Raw genomic sequence first — 18,648 nt, 5'->3', positions numbered from 1 at the left:
GCCTAATGGTTAAGGTCTTGGACTCTTACTCTGGCCTCATAGCTACTGTCTTAACTCTTACTCTGGCCTCATAGCTACTGTCTTAACCCTTACTCTGGCCTTATGGTTAAGGTCTTGGACTCTTACTCTGGCCTAATGGTTAAGGTCTTGGACTCTTACTCTGGCCTCATAGCTACTGTCTTAACTCTTACTCTGGCCTAATAGCTACTATCTTAACTCTGAATCTGGCATAATATCTACTGTCTTAACTCTTACTCTGGCCTAATGGTTAAGGTCTTGGACTCTTCCTCTGGCCTCATAGCTACAGTCTTAACTCTTACTCTAGCCTCATAGCTACTGTCTTGACTCTTACTCTGGCCTAATAGCTACTGTCTTAACTCTTACTCTGGCCTAATGGTTAAGGTCTTGGACTCTTAGTCTGGCCTCATAGCTACTTTCTTAACTCTTACTCTGGCCTCATAGCTACTGTCCTAACTCTTACTCTGGCCTAATGGTTAAGGTCTTGGACTCTTACTCTGGCCTCATAGCTACTGTCTTAACTCTTACTCTGAGCTCATAGCTACTGTCTTATCTCTTACTCTGGCCTAATGGTTAAGGTCTTGGACTCTTACTCTGGCCTCATAGCTACTGTCCTAACTCTTACTCTGGCCTCTTAGCTACTGTTTTAACTCTTACTCTGGCCTAATGGTTAAGGTCTTGGACTCTTACTCTGGCCTCATAGCTACTGTCTTAACTCTTACTCTGGCCTCATAGCTACTGTCGTAACCCTTACTCTGGCCTAATGGTTAAGGTCTTGGACTCTTACTCCGGCCTCATAGCTACTGTCTTAACTCTTACTCTGGCCTCATAGCTACTGTCTTAACTCTTACTCTGGCCTAATGGTTAAGGTCATGGACTCTTACTCTGGCCTCATAGCTACTGTCTTCACTCTTACTCTGGCCTAATAGTTAAGGTCTTGGACTCTTACTCTGGCCTCATAGCTACTGTCTTAACTCTTACTCTGGCCTAATGGTTAAGGTCTTGAACTCTTACTCTGGCCTCATAGCTACTGTCTTAACTCTTACTCTGTCCCCATAGCTACTGTCTTAACTCTTACTCTGGCCTCATAGCTACTGTCTTAACTCTTACTCTGGCCTCATAGCTACTGTCTTAACTCTTACTCTGGCCTCATAGCTACTGTCTTAACTCTTACTCTGACCTAATAGCTACTGTCTTAACTCTTACTCTGGCCTCATAGCTACTGTCTTAACTCTTACTCTGGCCTAATAGCTACTGTCTTAACTCTTACTCTGGCCTCATAGCTACTGTCTTAACTCTTACTCTGGCCTAATAGCTACTGTCTTAACTCTTACTCTGGCCTCATAGCTACTGCCTTAACTCTTACTCTGGCCTAATGGTTAAGGTCTTGGACTCTTACTCTGGCCTCATAGCTACTGTCTTAACTCTTACTCTGGCCTCATAGCTACTGTCTTAACTTTTACACTGGCCTAATGGTTAAGGTCTTGTACTCTTACTCTGGCCTCATAGCTACTGTCTTAACTCTTACTCTGGCCTCATAGCTACTGTCTTAATTCTTACTCTGCCCTCATAGCTACTGTCTTATCTCTTACTCTGGCCTCATAGCTACTGTCTTAACTCTTACTCTGGCCTAATAGCTACTGTCTTAACTCTTACTCCGGCCTCATAGCTACTGTCTTAACTCTTACTCTGGCCTCATAGCTACTGTCTTAACTCTTACTCTGGCCTAATGGTTAAGGTCTTGGACTCTTACTCTGGCCTAATGGTTAGGGTCTTGGACTCTTACTCTGGCCTCATAGCTACTGTCTTAACTCTTACTCTGGCCTCATAGCCACTGTCTTAACTCTTACTCTGGCCTCATAGCTACTGTCTCAACTCCTACTCTGGCCTAATGGTTAAGGTCTTGGACTCTTACTCTGGCCTAATGGTTAAGGTCTTGGACTCTTACTCTGGCCTCATAGCTACTGTCTTAACTCTTACTCTGGCCTCATAGCTACTGTCTTAACTCTTACTCTGGCCTAATGGTTAAGGTCTTGGACTCTTACTCTGGCCTAATGGTTAAGGTCTTGGACTCTTACTCTGGCCTCATAGCTACTGTCTTAACTCTTACTCTGGCCTCATAGCCACTGTCTTAACTCTTACTCTGGCCTCATATCTACTGTCTCAACTCTTACTCTGGCCTCATAGCTACTGTCTTAACTCTTACTCTGGCCTCATAGCTACTGTCTTAACTCTTACTCTGGCCTAATGGTTAAGGTCTTGGACTCTTACTCTGGCCTCATAGCTACTTTCTTAACTCTTACTCTGGCCTAATAGCTACTGTCTTAACTCTTACTCCGGCCTCATAGCTACTGTCTTAACTCTTCCTCTGGCCTAATAGCTACTGTCTTAACTCTTACTCTGGCCTCATAGCTACTGTCTTAACTCTTACTCTGGCCTCATAGTTACTGTCTTAACTCTTACTCTGGCCTAATGGTTAAGGTCTTGGACTCTTACTATGGCCTCATAGCTACTGTCTTAACTCTTACTCTGGCCTAATGGTTAAGGTCTTGGACTCTTACTCAGGCCTCAAAGCTACTGTCTTAACTCTTACTCTGGCCTAATGGTTAAGGTCTTGGACTCTTACTCTGGCCTCATAGCTACTGTCTTAACTCTTACTCTGGCCTCATAGCTATTGTCTTAACTCTTACTCTGGCCTAATGGTTAAGGTCTTGGACTCTTACTCTGGCCTCATAGCTACTGTCTTAACTCTTACTCTGGCCTCATAGCTACTGTCTTAACTCTTACTCTGGCCTAATGGTTAAGGTCTTGGACTCTTACTCTGGCCGCATAGCTACTGTCTTAACTCTTACTCTGGCCTCATAGCTACTGTCTTATCTCTTACTCTGGCCTAATGGTTAAGGTCTTGGACTCTTACTCTGGCCTCATAGCTACTTTCCTAACTCTTACTCTGGCCTCATAGCTACTGTTTTAACTCTTACTCTGGCGTAATGGTTAAGGTCTTGGACTCTTACTCTGGCCTCATAGCTACTGTCTTAACTCTTACGCTGGCCTCATAGCTACTGTCTTAACTCTTACTCTGGCCTAATGGTTAAGGTCTTGGACTCTTACTCTGGCCTCATAGCTACTGTCTTAACTCTTACTCTGGCCTCATAGCTACTGTCTTAACTCTTACTCTGGCCTTATAGCTACTGTCTTAACTCTTACTCTGGCCTAATGGTTAAGGTCTTGGACTCTTACTCTGGCCTCATAGCTAATGTCTTAACTCTTACTCTGGCCTCATAGCTACTGTCTTAACTCTTACACTGGCCTAATGGTTAAGGTCTTGTACTCTTACTCTGGCCTCATAGCTACTGTCTTAACTCTTACTCTGGCCTCATAGCTACTGTCTTAACTCTTTCTCTGGCCTAATAGCTACTGTCTTAATTCTTACTCTGGCCTCATAGCTACTGTCTTAACTCTTACTCTGGGCTCATTGCTATTGTCTTAACTCTTACTCTGGCCTAATGGTTAAGGTCTTGGACTCTTACTCTGGCCTCATAGCTACTGTCTTACCTCTTACTCTGGCCTCATAGCTACTGTCTTAACTCTTACTCTGGCCTAATTGTTAAGGTCTTGGACTATTACTCTGGCCTAATGGTTAAGGTCTTGGACTCTTACTCTGGCCTCATAGCTACTGTCTTAACTCTTACTCTGGCCTAATAGCTACTATCTTAACTCTGAATCTGGCATAATATCTACTGTCTTAACTCTTACTCTGGCCTAATTGTTAAGGTCTTGGACTCTTCCTCTGGCCTCATAGCTACAGTCTTAACTCTTACTCTAGCCTCATAGCTACTGTCTTGACTCTTACTCTGGCCTAATAGCTACTGTCTTAACTCTTACTCTGGCCTAATGGTTAAGGTCTTGGACTCTTAGTCTGGCCTCATAGCTACTTTCTTAACTCTGCTCTGGCCTCATAGCTACTGTCCTAACTCTTACTCTGGCTTAATGGTTAAGGTCTTGGACTCTTACTCTGGCCTCATAGCTACTGTCTTAACTCTTACTCTGAGCTCATAGCTACTGTCTTATCTCTTACTCTGGCCTAATGGTTAAGGTCTTGGACTCTTACTCTGGCCTCATAGCTACTGTTTTAACTCTTACTCTGGCCTAATGGTTAAGGTCTTGGACTCTTACTCTGGCCTAATGGTTAAGGTCTTGGACTCTTACTCTGGCCTCATAGCTACTGTCTTAACTCTTACTCTGGCCTCATAGCTACTGTCTTAACCCTTACTCTGGCCTAATGGTTAAGGTCTTGGACTCTTACTCTGGCCTAATGGTTAAGGTCTTGGACTCTTACTCTGGCCTCATAGCTACTGTCTTAACTCTTACTCTGGCCTAATAGCTACTATCTTAACTCTGAATCTGGCATAATATCTACTGTCTTAACTCTTACTCTGGCCTAATGGTTAAGGTCTTGGACTCTTCCTCTGGCCTCATAGCTACAGTCTTAACTCTTACTCTAGCCTCATAGCTACTGTCTTGACTCTTACTCTGGCCTAATAGCTATTGTCTAAACTCTTACTCTGGCCTAATGGTTAAGGTCTTGGACTCTTAGTCTGGCCTCATAGCTACTTTCTTAACTCTTACTATGGCCTCATAGCTACTGTCCTAACTCTTACTCTGGCCTAATGGTTAAGGTCTTGGACTCTTACTCTGGCCTCATAGCTACTGTCTTAACTCTTACTCTGAGCTCATAGCTACTGTCTTATCTCTTACTCTGGCCTAATGGTTAAGGTCTTGGACTCTTACTCTGGCCTCATAGCTACTGTCCTAACTCTTACTCTGGCCTCTTAGCTACTGTTTTAACTCTTACTCTGGCCTAATGGTTAAGGTCTTGGACTCTTACTCTGGCCTCATAGCTACTGTCTTAACTCTTACTCTGGCCTCATAGCTACTGTCGTAACCCTTACTCTGGCCTAATGGTTAAGGTCTTGGACTCTTACTCCGGCCTCATAGCTACTGTCTTAACTCTTACTCTGGCCTCATAGATACTGTCTTAACTCTTACTCTGGCCTAATGGTTAAGGTCATGGACTCTTACTCTGGCCTCATAGCTACTGTCTTCACTCTTACTCTGGCCTAATAGTTAAGGTCTTGGACTCTTACTCTGGCCTCATAGCTACTGTCTTAACTCTTACTCTGGCCTAATGGTTAAGGTCTTGAACTCTTACTCTGGCCTCATAGCTACTGTCTTAACTCTTACTCTGTCCCCATAGCTACTGTCTTAACTCTTACTCTGGCCTCATAGCTACTGTCTTAACTCTTACTCTGGCCTCATAGCTACTGTCTTAACTCTTACTCTGGCCTCATAGCTACTGTCTTAACTCTTACTCTGACCTAATAGCTACTGTCTTAACTCTTACTCTGGCCTCATAGCTACTGTCTTAACTCTTACTCTGGCCTCATAGCTACTGTCTTAACTCTTACTCTGGCCTAATAGCTACTGTCTTAACTCTTACTCTGGCCTCATAGCTACTGCCTTAACTCTTACTCTGGCCTAATGGTTAAGGTCTTGGACTCTTACTCTGGCCTCATAGCTACTGTCTTAACTCTTACTCTGGCCTCATAGCTACTGTCTTAACTCTTACACTGGCCTAATGGTTAAGGTCTTGTACTCTTACTCTGGCCTCATAGCTACTGTCTTAACTCTTACTCTGGCCTCATAGCTACTGTCTTAATTCTTACTCTGCCCTCATAGCTACTGTCTTATCTCTTACTCTGGCCTCATAGCTACTGTCTTAACTCTTACTCTGGCCTAATAGCTACTGTCTTAACTCTTACTCCGGCCTCATAGCTACTGTCTTAACTCTTACTCTGGCCTCATAGCTACTGTCTTAACTCTTACTCTGGCCTAATGGTTAAGGTCTTGGACTCTTACTCTGGCCTAATGGTTAGGGTCTTGGACTCTTACTCTGGCCTCATAGCTACTGTCTTAACTCTTACTCTGGCCTCATAGCCACTGTCTTAACTCTTACTCTGGCCTCATAGCTACTGTCTCAACTCCTACTCTGGCCTAATAGTTAAGGTCTTGGACTCTTACTCTGGCCTAATGGTTAAGGTCTTGGACTCTTACTCTGGCCTCATAGCTACTGTCTTAACTCTCACTCTGGCCTCATAGCTACTGTCTTAACTCTTACTCTGGCCTAATGGTTAAGGTCTTGGACTCTTACTCTGGCCTAATGGTTAAGGTCTTGGACTCTTACTCTGGCCTCATAGCTACTGTCTTAACTCTTACTCTGGCCTCATAGCCACTGTCTTAACTCTTACTCTGGCCTCATATCTACTGTCTCAACTCTTACTCTGGCCTCATAGCTACTGTCTTAACTCTTACTCTGGCCTCATAGCTACTGTCTTAACTCTTACTCTGGCCTAATGGTTAAGGTCTTTGACTCTTACTCTGGCCTCATAGCTACTTTCTTAACTCTTACTCTGGCCTAATAGCTACTGTCTTAACTCTTACTCCGGCCTCATAGCTACTGTCTTAACTCTTCCTCTGGCCTAATAGCTACTGTCTTAACTCTTACTCTGGCCTCATAGCTACTGTCTTAACTCTTACTCTGGCCTCATAGTTACTGTCTTAACTCTTACTCTGGCCTAATGGTTAAGGTCTTGGACTCTTACTATGGCCTCATAGCTACTGTCTTAACTCTTACTCTGGCCTAATGGTTAAGGTCTTGGACTCTTACTCAGGCCTCAATGCTACTGTCTTAACTCTTACTCTGGCCTAATGGTTAAGGTCTTGGACTCTTACTCTGGCCTCATAGCTACTGTCTTAACTCTTACTCTGGCCTCATAGCTATTGTCTTAACTCTTACTCTGGCCTAATGGTTAAGGTCTTGGACTCTTACTCTGGCCTCATAGCTACTGTCTTAACTCTTACTCTGGCCTCATAGCTACTGTCTTAACTCTTACTCTGGCCTAATGGTTAAGGTCTTGGACTCTTACTCTGGCCGCATAGCTACTGTCTTAACTCTTACTCTGGCCTCATAGCTACTGTCTTATCTCTTACTCTGGCCTAATGGTTAAGGTCTTGGACTCTTACTCTGGCCTCATAGCTACTTTCCTAACTCTTACTCTGGCCTCATAGCTACTGTTTTAACTCTTACTCTGGCGTAATGGTTAAGGTCTTGGACTCTTACTCTGGCCTCATAGCTACTGTCTTAACTCTTACGCTGGCCTCATAGCTACTGTCTTAACTCTTACTCTGGCCTAATGGTTAAGGTCTTGGACTCTTACTCTGGCCTCATAGCTACTGTCTTAACTCTTACTCTGGCCTCATAGCTATTGTCTTAACTCTTACTCTGGCCTTATAGCTACTGTCTTAACTCTTACTCTGGCCTAATGGTTAAGGTCTTGGACTCTTACTCTGGCTCCATACCTACTGTCTTAACTCTTACTCTGGCCTAATAGCTACTGTCTTAACTCTTACTCTGGCCTCATAGCTACTATCTTAACTCTTCCTCTGGCCTAATAGCTACTGTCTTAACTCTTACTCTGGCCTCATAGGTACTGTCTTAACTCTTACTCTGGCCTCATAGCTACTGTCTTAACTCTTACTCTGGCCTAATGGTTAAGGTCTTGGACTCTTACTCTGGCCTCATAGCTACTGTCTTAACTCTTACTCTGCCCTAATGGTTAAGGTCTTGGACTCTTACTCTGGCCTCATAGCTACTGTCTTGGACTCTTACTCTGGCCTCATAGCTACTGTCTTAACTCTTACTCTGGCCTAATGGTTAAGGTCTTGGACTCTTACTCTGGCCTCATAGCTACTGTCTTATCTCTTACTCTGGCCTCATAGCTACTGTCTTAACTCTTACTCTGGCTGAATGGTTAAGGTCTTGGACTCTTACTCTGGCCTCATAGCTACTGTCTTAACTCTTACTCTGGCCTCATAGCTACTGTCTTAACTCTTACTCTGGCCTAATAGCTACTGTCTTAACTCTTACTCTGGCCTCATAGCTACTGTCTTAACTCTCACTCTGGCCTAATGGTGAAGGTCTTGGACTCTTACTCTGGCCTCATAGCTACTGTCTTAACTCTTACTCTGGCCTCATAGCTACTGTCTTAACTCTTACTCTGGCCTAATATCTACTGTCTTAACTCTTACTCTGGCCTAATTGTTAAGGTCTTGGACTCTTACTCTGGCCTCATAGCTACTGTCTTGGACTCTTACTCTGGCCTCATAGCTACTGTATTAACTCTTACTCTGGCCTCATAGCTACTGTCTTAACTCTTACTCTGGCCTCATAGCTACTGTCTTAACTCTTACTCTGGCCTCATAGCTACTGTCTTAACTCTTACTCTGGCCTAATGGTTAAGGTCTTGGACTCTTACTCTGGCCTCATAGCTAATGTCTTAACTCTTACTCTGGCCTCATAGCTACTGTCTTAACTCTTACACTGGCCTAATGGTTAAGGTCTTGTACTCTTACTCTGGCCTCATAGCTACTGTCTTAACTCTTACTCTGGCCTCATAGCTACTGTCTTAACTCTTACTCTGGCCTAATAGCTACTGTCTTAATTCTTACTCTGGCCTCATAGCTACTGTCTTAACTCTTACTCTGGCCTCATTGCTATTGTCTTAACTCTTACTCTGGCCTAATGGTTAAGGTCTTGGACTCTTACTCTGGCCTCATAGCTACTGTCTTAACTCTTACTCTGGCCTCATAGCTACTGTCTTAACTCTTACTCTGGCCTAATTGTTAAGGTCTTGGACTATTACTCTGGCCTAATGGTTAAGGTCTTGGACTCTTACTCTGGCCTCATAGCTACTGTCTTTACTCTTACTCTGGCCTAATAGCTACTATCTTAACTCTGAATCTGGCATAATATCTACTGTCTTAACTCTTACTCTGGCCTAATGGTTAAGGTCTTGGACTCTTCCTCTGGCCTCATAGCTACAGTCTTAACTCTTACTCTAGCCTCATAGCTACTGTCTTGACTCTTACTCTGGCCTAATAGCTACTGTCTTAACTCTTACTCTGGCCTAATGGTTAAGGTCTAGGACTCTTAGTCTGGCCTCATAGCTACTTTCTTAACTCTTACTCTGGCCTCATAGCTACTGTCCTAACTCTTACTCTGGCTTAATGGTTAAGGTCTTGGACTCTTACTCTGGCCTCATAGCTACTGTCTTAACTCTTACTCTGAGCTCATAGCTACTGTCTTATCTCTTACTCTGGCCTAATGGTTAAGGTCTTGGACTCTTACTCTGGCCTCATAGCTACTGTCCTAACTCTTACTCTGGCCTCATAGCTACTGTTTTAACTCTTACTCTGGCCTAATGGTTAAGGTCTTGGACTCTTACTCTGGCCTCATAGCTACTGTCTTAACTCTTACTCTGGCCTCATAGCTACTGTCTTAACCCTTACTCTGGCCTAATGGTTAAGGTCTTGGACTCTTACTCTGGCCTAATGGTTAAGGTCTTGGACTCTTACTCTGGCCTCATAGCTACTGTCTTAACTCTTACTCTGGCCTAATAGCTACTATCTTAACTCTGAATCTGGCATAATATCTACTGTCTTAACTCTTACTCTGGCCTAATGGTTAAGGTCTTGGACTCTTCCTCTGGCCTCATAGCTACAGTCTTAACTCTTACTCTAGCCTCATAGCTACTGTCTTGACTCTTACTCTGGCCTAATAGCTACTGTCTTAACTCTTACTCTGGCCTAATGGTTAAGGTCTTGGACTCTTAGTCTGGCCTCATAGCTACTTTCTTAACTCTTACTCTGGCCTCATAGCTACTGTCCTAACTCTTACTCTGGCCTAATGGTTAAGGTCTTGGACTCTTACTCTGGCCTCATAGCTACTGTCTTAACTCTTACTCTGAGCTCATAGCTACTGTCTTATCTCTTACTCTGGCCTAATGGTTAAGGTCTTGGACTCTTACTCTGGCCTCATAGCTACTGTCCTAACTCTTACTCTGGCCTCATAGCTACTGTTTTAACTCTTACTCTGGCCTAATGGTTAAGGTCTTGGACTCTTACTCTGGCCTCATAGCTACTGTCTTAACTCTTACTCTGTCCTCATAGCTACTGTCGTAACCCTTACTCTGGCCTAATGGTTAAGGTCTTGGACTCTTACTCTGGCCTCATAGCTACTGTCTTAACTCTTACTCTGGCCTCATAGCTACTGTCATAACTCTTACTCTGGCCTAATCGTTAAGGTCATGGACTCTTACTCTGGCCTCATAGCTACTGTCTTCACTCTTACTCTGGCCTAATAGTTAAGGTCTTGGACTCTTACTCTGGCCTCATAGCTACTGTCTTAACTCTTACTCTGGCCTAATGGTTAAGGTCTTGAACTCTTACTCTGGCCTCATAGCTACTGTCTTAACTCTTACTCTGTCCTCATAGCTACTGTCTTAACTCTTACTCTGGCCTCATAGCTACTGTCTTAACTCTTACTCTGGCCTCATAGCTACTGTCTTAACTCTTACTCTGGCCTCATAGCTACTGTCTTAACTCTTACTCTGACCTAATAGCTACTGTCTTAACTCTTACTCTGGCCTAATAGCTACTGTCTTAACTCTTACTCTGGCCTCATAGCTACTGTCTTAACTCTTACTCTGGCCTAATAGCTACTGTCTTAACTCTTACTCTGGCCTCATAGCTACTGCCTTAACTCTTACTCTGGCCTAATGGTTAAGGTCTTGGACTCTTACTCTGGCCTCATAGCTACTGTCTTAACTCTTACTCTGGCCTCATAGCTACTGTCTTAACTCTTACACTGGCCTAATGGTTAAGGTCTTGTACTCTTACTCTGGCCTCATAGCTACTGTCTTAACTCTTACTCTGGCCTCATAGCTACTGTCTTAATTCTTACTCTGCCCTCATAGCTACTGTCTTAACTCTTACTCTGGCCTCATAGCTATTGTCTTAACTCTTACTCTGGCCTAATGGTTAAGGTCTTGGACTCTTACTCTGGCCTCATAGCTACTGTCTTAACTCTTACTCTGGCCTCATAGCTACTGTCTTAACTCTTACTCTGGCCTAATAGCTACTGGCTTAACTCTTACTCCGGCCTCATAGCTACTGTCTTAACTCTTACTCTGGCCTCATAGCTACTGTCTTAACTCTTACTCTGTCCTAATAGCTACTGTCTTAGCTCTTACTCTGGCCTCATAGCTACTGTCTTAACTCTTACTCTGGCCTAATGGTTAAGGTCTTGGACTCTTACTCTGGCCTAATGGTTAAGGTCTTGGACTCTTACTCTGGCCTCATAGCTACTGTCTTAACTCTTACTCTGGCCTCATAGCCACTGTCTTAACTCTTACTCTGGCCTCATAGCTACTGTCTCAACTCCTACTCTGGCCTAATGGTTAAGGTCTTGGACTCTTACTCTGGCCTCATAGCTACTGTCTTAACTCTTACTCTGGCCTCATAGCTACTGTCTTAACTCTTACTCTGGCCTAATGGTTAAGGTCTTGGACTCTTACTCTGGCCTAATGGTTAAGGTCTTGGACTCTTACTCTGGCCTCATAGCTACTGTCTTAACTCTTACTCTGGCCTCATAGCCACTGTCTTAACTCTTACTCTGGCCTCATATCTACTGTCTCAACTCTTACTCTGGCCTCATAGCTACTGTCTTAACTCTTACTCTGGCCTCATAGCTACTGTCTTAACTCTTACTCTGGCCTAATGGTTAAGGTCTTGGACTCTTACTCTGGCCTCATAGCTACTTTCTTAACTCTTACTCTGGCCTAATAGCTACTGTCTTAACTCTTACTCCGGCCTCATAGCTACTGTCTTAACTCTTCCTCTGGCCTAATAGCTACTGTCTTAACTCTTACTCTGTCCTCATAGCTACTGTCTTAACTCTTACTCTGGCCTCATAGTTACTGTCTTAACTCTTACTCTGGCCTAATGGTTAAGGTCTTGGACTCTTACTCTGGCCTCATAGCTACTGTCTTAACTCTTACTCTGGCCTAATGGTTAAGGTCTTGGACTCTTACTCAGGCCTCAAAGCTACTGTCTTAACTCTTACTCTGGCCTAATGGTTAAGGTCGTGGACTCTTACTCTGGCCTCATAGCTACTGTCTTAACTCTTACTCTGGCCTCATAGCTACTGTCTTAACTCTTACTCTGGCCTAATAGCTACTGTCTTAACTCTTACTCTGGCCTAATAGCTACTGTCTTAACTCTTACGCTGGCCTAATGGTTAAGGTCTTGGACTCTTACTCTGGCCTAATAGCTACTGTCTTAACTCTTACTCTGGCCTAATAGCTACTGTCTTAACTCTTACTCTGGCCTAATGGTTAAGGTCTTCGACTCTTACTCTGGCCTCATAGCTACTGTCTTAACTCTTACTCTGGCCTCATAGTTACTGTCATAACTCTTACTCTGGCCTAATGGTTAAGGTCGTGGACTCTTACTCTGGCCTAATACCTACTGCCTTAACTCTTACTCTGGCCTCATAGCTACTATCTTAACTCTTACTCTGGCCGAATGGTTAAGGTCTTGGACTCTTACTCTGGCCTCATAGCTACTGTCTTAACTCTTACTCTGGCCTCATAGCTACTGTCTTAACTCTTACTCTGTCCTAATAGCTACTGTCTTAGCTCTTACTCTGGCCTAATGGTTAAGGTCTTGGACTCTTACTCTGCCTCATAGCTACTGTCTTAACTCTTACTCTGGCCTCATAGCTACTGTCTTCACTCTTACTCTGGCCTAATAGCTACTGTCTTAACTCTTACTCTGGCCTAATGGTTAAGGTCTTGGACTCTTACTCTGGCCTCATAGCTACTGTCTTAACTCTTACTCTGGCCTAATAGCTACTGTCTTAACTCTTACTCTGGCCTAATGGTTAAGGTCTTGGACTCTTACTCTGGCCTCATAGCTACTGTCTTGGACTCTTACTCTGGCCTCATAGCTACTGTATTAACTCTTACTCTGGCCTCATAGCTACTGTCTTAACTCTTACTCTGGCCTCATAGCTACTTTCTTAACTCTTACTCTGGCCTCATAGCTACAGTCTTAACTCTTACTCTGGCCTAATGGTTAAGATCTTGGACTCTTACTCTGGCCTCATAGCTACTGTCTTAACTCTTACTCTGGCCTCATAGCTACTGTCTTAACTCTTACACTGGCCTAATGGTTAAGGTCTTGTACTCTTACTCTGGCCTCATAGCTACTGTCTTAACTCTTACTCTTGCCTCATAGCTAATGTCTTAACTCTTACTCTGGCCTAATAGCTACTGTCTTAATTCTTACTCTGGCCTCATAGCTACTGTCTTAACTCTTACTCTGGCCTCATAGCTATTGTCTTAACTCTTACTCTGGCCTAATGGTTAAGGTCTTGGACTCTTACTTTGGCCTCATAGCTACTGTCTTAACTCTTACTCTGGCCTCATAGCTACTGTCTTAACTCTTACTCTGGCCTAATGGTTAAGGTCTTGGACTCTTACTCTGGCCGCATAGCTACTGTCTTAACTCTTACTCTGGCCTCATAGCTACTGTCTTATCTCTTACTCTGGCCTAATGGTTAAGGTCTTGGACTCTTACTCTGGCCTCATAGCTACTTTCCTAACTCTTACTCTGGCCTCATAGCTACTGTTTTAACTCTTACTCTGGCCTAATGGTTAAGGTCTTGGACTCTTACTCTGGCCTCATAGCTACTGTCTTAACTCTTACTCTGGCCTCATAGCTACTGTCTTAACTCTTACTCTGGCCTAATGGTTAAGGTCTTGGACTCTTACACTGGCCTAATGGTTAAGGTCTTGGACTCTTACTCTGGCCTCATAGCTACTGTCTTAACTCTTACTCTGGCCTCATAGCTACTGTCTTAACTCTTACTCTGGCCTCATAGCTACTGTCTAAACTCTTACTCTGGCCTAATGGTTAAGGTCTTGGACTCTTACTCTGGCTCCATAGCTACTGTCTTAACTCTTACTCTGGCCTAATAGCTACTGTCTTAACTCTTACTCTGGCCTCATAGCTACTGTCTTAACTCTTCCTCTGGCCTAATAGCTACTGTCTTAACTCTTACTCTGGCCTCATAGGTACTGTCTTAACTCTTACTCTGGCCTCATAGCTACTGTATTAACTCTTACTCTGGCCTAATGGTTAAGGTCTTGGACTCTTACTCTGGCCTCATAGCTACTGTCCTAACTCTTACTCTGCCCTAATGGTTAAGGTCTTGGACTCTTACTCTGGCCTCATAGCTACTGTCTTAACTCTTACTCTGGCCTAATGGTTAAGGTCTTGGACTCTTACTCTGGCCTCATAGCTACTGTCTTAACTCTTACTCTGGCCTATATAGCTACTGTCTTAACTCTTACTCTGGCCTAACAGCTACTGTCTTAACTCTTACTCCAGCCTAATAGCTACTGTCTTAACTCTTACGCTGGCCTAATGGTTAAGGTCTTGGACTCTTACTCTGGCCTAATAGCTACTGTCTTAACTCTTACTCTGGCCTAATAGCTACTGTCTTAACTCTTACTCTTGCCTAATGGTTAAGGTCTTGGACTCTTACTCTGGCCTCATAGCTACTGTCTTATCTCTTACTCTGGCCTCATAGCTACTGTCTTAACTCTTACTCTGGCCTCATAGCTACTGTCTTAACTCTTACTCTGGCCTCATAGTTACTGTCTTAACTCTTACTCTGGCCTAATGGTTAAGGTCTTGGACTCTTACTCTGGCCTCATAGCTACTGTCTTAACTCTTACTCTGGCCTAATGGTTAAGGTCTTGGACTCTTACTCAGGCCTCAAAGCTACTGTCTTAACTCTTACTCTGGCCTAATGGTTAAGGTCTTGGACTCTTACTCTGGCCTCATAGCTACTGTCTTAACTCTTACTCTGGCCTCATAGCTACTGTCTTAACTCTTACTCTGGCCTAATAGCTACTGTCTTAACTCTTACTCTGGCCTAATAGCTACTGTCTTAACTCTTACGCTGGCCTAATGGTTAAGGTCTTGGACTCTTACTCTGGCCTAATAGCTACTGTCTTAACTCTTACTCTGGCCTAATAGCTACTGTCTTAACTCTTACTCTGGCCTAATGGTTAAGGTCTTCGACTCTTACTCTGGCCTCATAGCTACTGTCTTAACTCTTACTCTGGCCTCATAGTTACTGTCATAACTCTTACTCTGGCCTAATGGTTAAGGTCGTGGACTCTTACTCTGGCCTAATAGCTACTGCCTTAACTCTTACTCTGGCCTCATAGCTACTATCTTAACTCTTACTCTGGCCGAATGGTTGAGGTCTTGGACTCTTACTCTGGCCTCATAGCTACTGTCTTAACTCTTACTCTCACCTCATAGCTACTGTCTTAACTCTTACTCTGTCCTAATAGCTACTGTCTTAGCTCTTACTCTGGCCTAATGGTTAAGGTCTTGGACTCTTACTCTGCCTCATAGCTACTGTCTTAACTCTTACTCTGGCCTCATAGCTACTGTCTTCACTCTTACTCCGGCCTAATAGCTACTGTCTTAACTCTTACTCTGGCCTAATGGTTAAGGTCTTGGACTCTTACTCTGGCCTCATAGCTACTGTCTTAACTCTTACTCTGGCCTAATAGCTACTGTCTTAACTCTTACTCTGGCCTAATGGTTAAGGTCTTGGACTCTTACTCTGGCCTCATAGCTACTGTCTTGGACTCTTACTCTGGCCTCATAGCTACTGTATTAACTCTTACTCTGGCCTCATAGCTACTGTCTTAACTCTTACTCTGGCCTCATAGCTACTTTCTTAACTCTTACTCTGGCCTCATAGCTACAGTCTTAACTCTTACTCTGGCCTAATGGTTAAGATCTTGGACTCTTACTCTGGCCTCATAGCTACTGTCTTAACTCTTACTCTTGCCTCATAGCTACTGTCTTAACTCTTACACTGGCCTAATGGTTAAGGTCTTGTACTCTTACTCTGGCCTCATAGCTACTGTCTTAACTCTTACTCTTGCCTCGTAGCTAATGTCTTAACTCTTACTCTGGCCTAATAGCTACTGTCTTAATTCTTACTCTGGCCTCATAGCTACTGTCTTAACTCTTACTCTGGCCTCATAGCTATTGTCTTAACTCTTACTCTGGCCTAATGGTTAAGGTCTTGGACTCTTACTTTGGCCTCATAGCTACTGTCTTAACTCTTACTCTGGCCTCATAGCTACTGTCTTAACTCTTACTCTGGCCTAATGGTTAAGGTCTTGGACTCTTACTCTGGCCGCATAGCTACTGTCTTAACTCTTACACTGGCCTCATAGCTACTGTCTTATCTCTTACTCTGGCCTAATGGTTAAGGTCTTGGACTCTTACTCTGGCCTCATAGCTACTGTCTTAACTCTTACTCTGGCCTAATAGCTACTGTCTTAACTCTTACTCTGGCCTCATAGCTACTGCCTTAACTCTTACTCTGGCCTAATGGTTAAGGTCTTGGACTCTTACTCTGGCCTCATAGCTACTGTCTTAACTCCTACTCTGGCCTCATAGCTACTGTCTTAACTTTTACACTGGCCTAATGGTTAAGGTCTTGTACTCTTACTCTGGCCTCATAGCTACTGTCTTAACTCTTACTCTGGCCTCATAGCTACTGTCTTAATTCTTACTCTGCCCTCATAGCTACTGTCTTATCTCTTACTCTGGCCTCATAGCTACTGTCTTAACTCTTACTCTGGCCTAATAGCTACTGTCTTAACTCTTACTCCGGCCTCATAGCTACTGTCTTAACTCTTACTCTGGCCTCATAGCTACTGTCTTAACTCTTACTCTGGCCTAATGGTTAAGGTCTTGGACTCTTACTCTGGCCTAATGGTGAGGGTCTTGGACTCTTACTCTGGCCTCATAGCTACTGTCTTAACTCTTACTCTGGCCTCATAGCCACTGTCTTAACTCTTACTCTGGCCTCATAGCTACTGTCTCAACTCCTACTCTGGCCTAATGGTTAAGGTCTTGGACTCTTACTCTGGCCTAATGGTTAAGGTCTTGGACTCTTACTCTGGCCTCATAGCTACTGTCTTAACTCTTACTCTGGCCTCATAGCTACTGTCTTAACTCTTACTCTGGCCTAATGGTTAAGGTCTTGGACTCTTACTCTGGCCTAATGGTTAAGGTCTTGGACTCTTACTCTGGCCTCATAGCTACTGTCTTAACTCTTACTCTGGCCTCATAGCCACTGTCTTAACTCTTACTCTGGCCTCATATCTACTGTCTCAACTCTTACTCTGGCCTCATAGCTACTGTCTTAACTCTTACTCTGGCCTCATAGCTACTGTCTTAACTCTTACTCTGGCCTAATGGTTAAGGTCTTGGACTCTTACTCTGGCCTCATAGCTACTTTCTTAACTCTTACTCTGGCCTAATAGCTACTGTCTTAACTCTTACTCCGGCCTCATAGCTACTGTCTTAACTCTTCCTCTGGCCTAATAGCTACTGTCTTAACTCTTACTCTGGCCTCATAGCTACTGTCTTAACTCTTACTCTGGCCTCATAGTTACTGTCTTAACTCTTACTCTGGCCTAATGGTTAAGGTCTTGGACTCTTACTATGGCCTCATAGCTACTGTCTTAACTCTTACTCTGGCCTAATGGTTAAGGTCTTGGACTCTTACTCAGGCCTCAAAGCTACTGTCTTAACTCTTACTCTGGCCTAATGGTTAAGGTCTTGGACTCTTACTCTGGCCTCATAGCTACTGTCTTAACTCTTACTCTGGCCTCATAGCTATTGTCTTAACTCTTACTCTGGCCTAATGGTTAAGGTCTTGGACTCTTACTCTGGCCTCATAGCTACTGTCTTAACTCTTACTCTGGCCTCATAGCTACTGTCTTAACTCTTACTCTGGCCTAATGGTTAAGGTCTTGGACTCTTACTCTGGCCGCATAGCTACTGTCTTAACTCTTACTCTGGCCTCATAGCTACTGTCTTATCTCTTACTCTGACCTAATGGTTAAGGTCTTGGACTCTTACTCTGGCCTCATAGCTACTTTCCTAACTCTTACTCTGGCCTCATAGCTACTGTTTTAACTCTTACTCTGGCGTAATGGTTAAGGTCTTGGACTCTTACTCTGGCCTCATAGCTACTGTCTTAACTCTTACGCTGGCCTCATAGCTACTGTCTTAACTCTTACTCTGGCCTAATGGTTAAGGTCTTGGACTCTTACTCTGGCCTCATAGCTACTGTCTTAACTCTTACTCTGGCCTCATAGCTACTGTCTTAACTCTTACTCTGGCCTTATAGCTACTGTCTTAACTCTTACTCTGGCCTAATGGTTAAGGTCTTGGACTCTTTCTCTGGCCTCATAGCTAATGTCTTAACTCTTACTCTGGCCTCATAGCTACTGTCTTAACTCTTACACTGGCCTAATGGTTAAGGTCTTGTACTCTTACTCTGGCCTCATAGCTACTGTCTTAACTCTTACTCTGGCCTCATAGCTACTGTCTTAACTCTTTCTCTGGCCTAATAGCTACTGTCTTAATTCTTACTCTGGCCTCATAGCTACTGTCTTAACTCTTACTCTGGGCTCATTGCTATTGTCGTAACTCTTACTCTGGCCTAATGGTTAAGGTCTTGGACTCTTACTCTGGCCTCATAGCTACTGTCTTACCTCTTACTCTGGCCTCATAGCTACTGTCTTAACTCTTACTCTGGTCTAATTGTTAAGGTCT

This window comes from Triturus cristatus, chromosome 10, assembly GCF_964204655.1.
Source record: "Triturus cristatus chromosome 10, aTriCri1.1, whole genome shotgun sequence".
Classification (NCBI taxonomy): Eukaryota; Metazoa; Chordata; class Amphibia; order Caudata; family Salamandridae; genus Triturus; species Triturus cristatus.
This window is presented reverse-complemented; position numbering follows the sequence as displayed.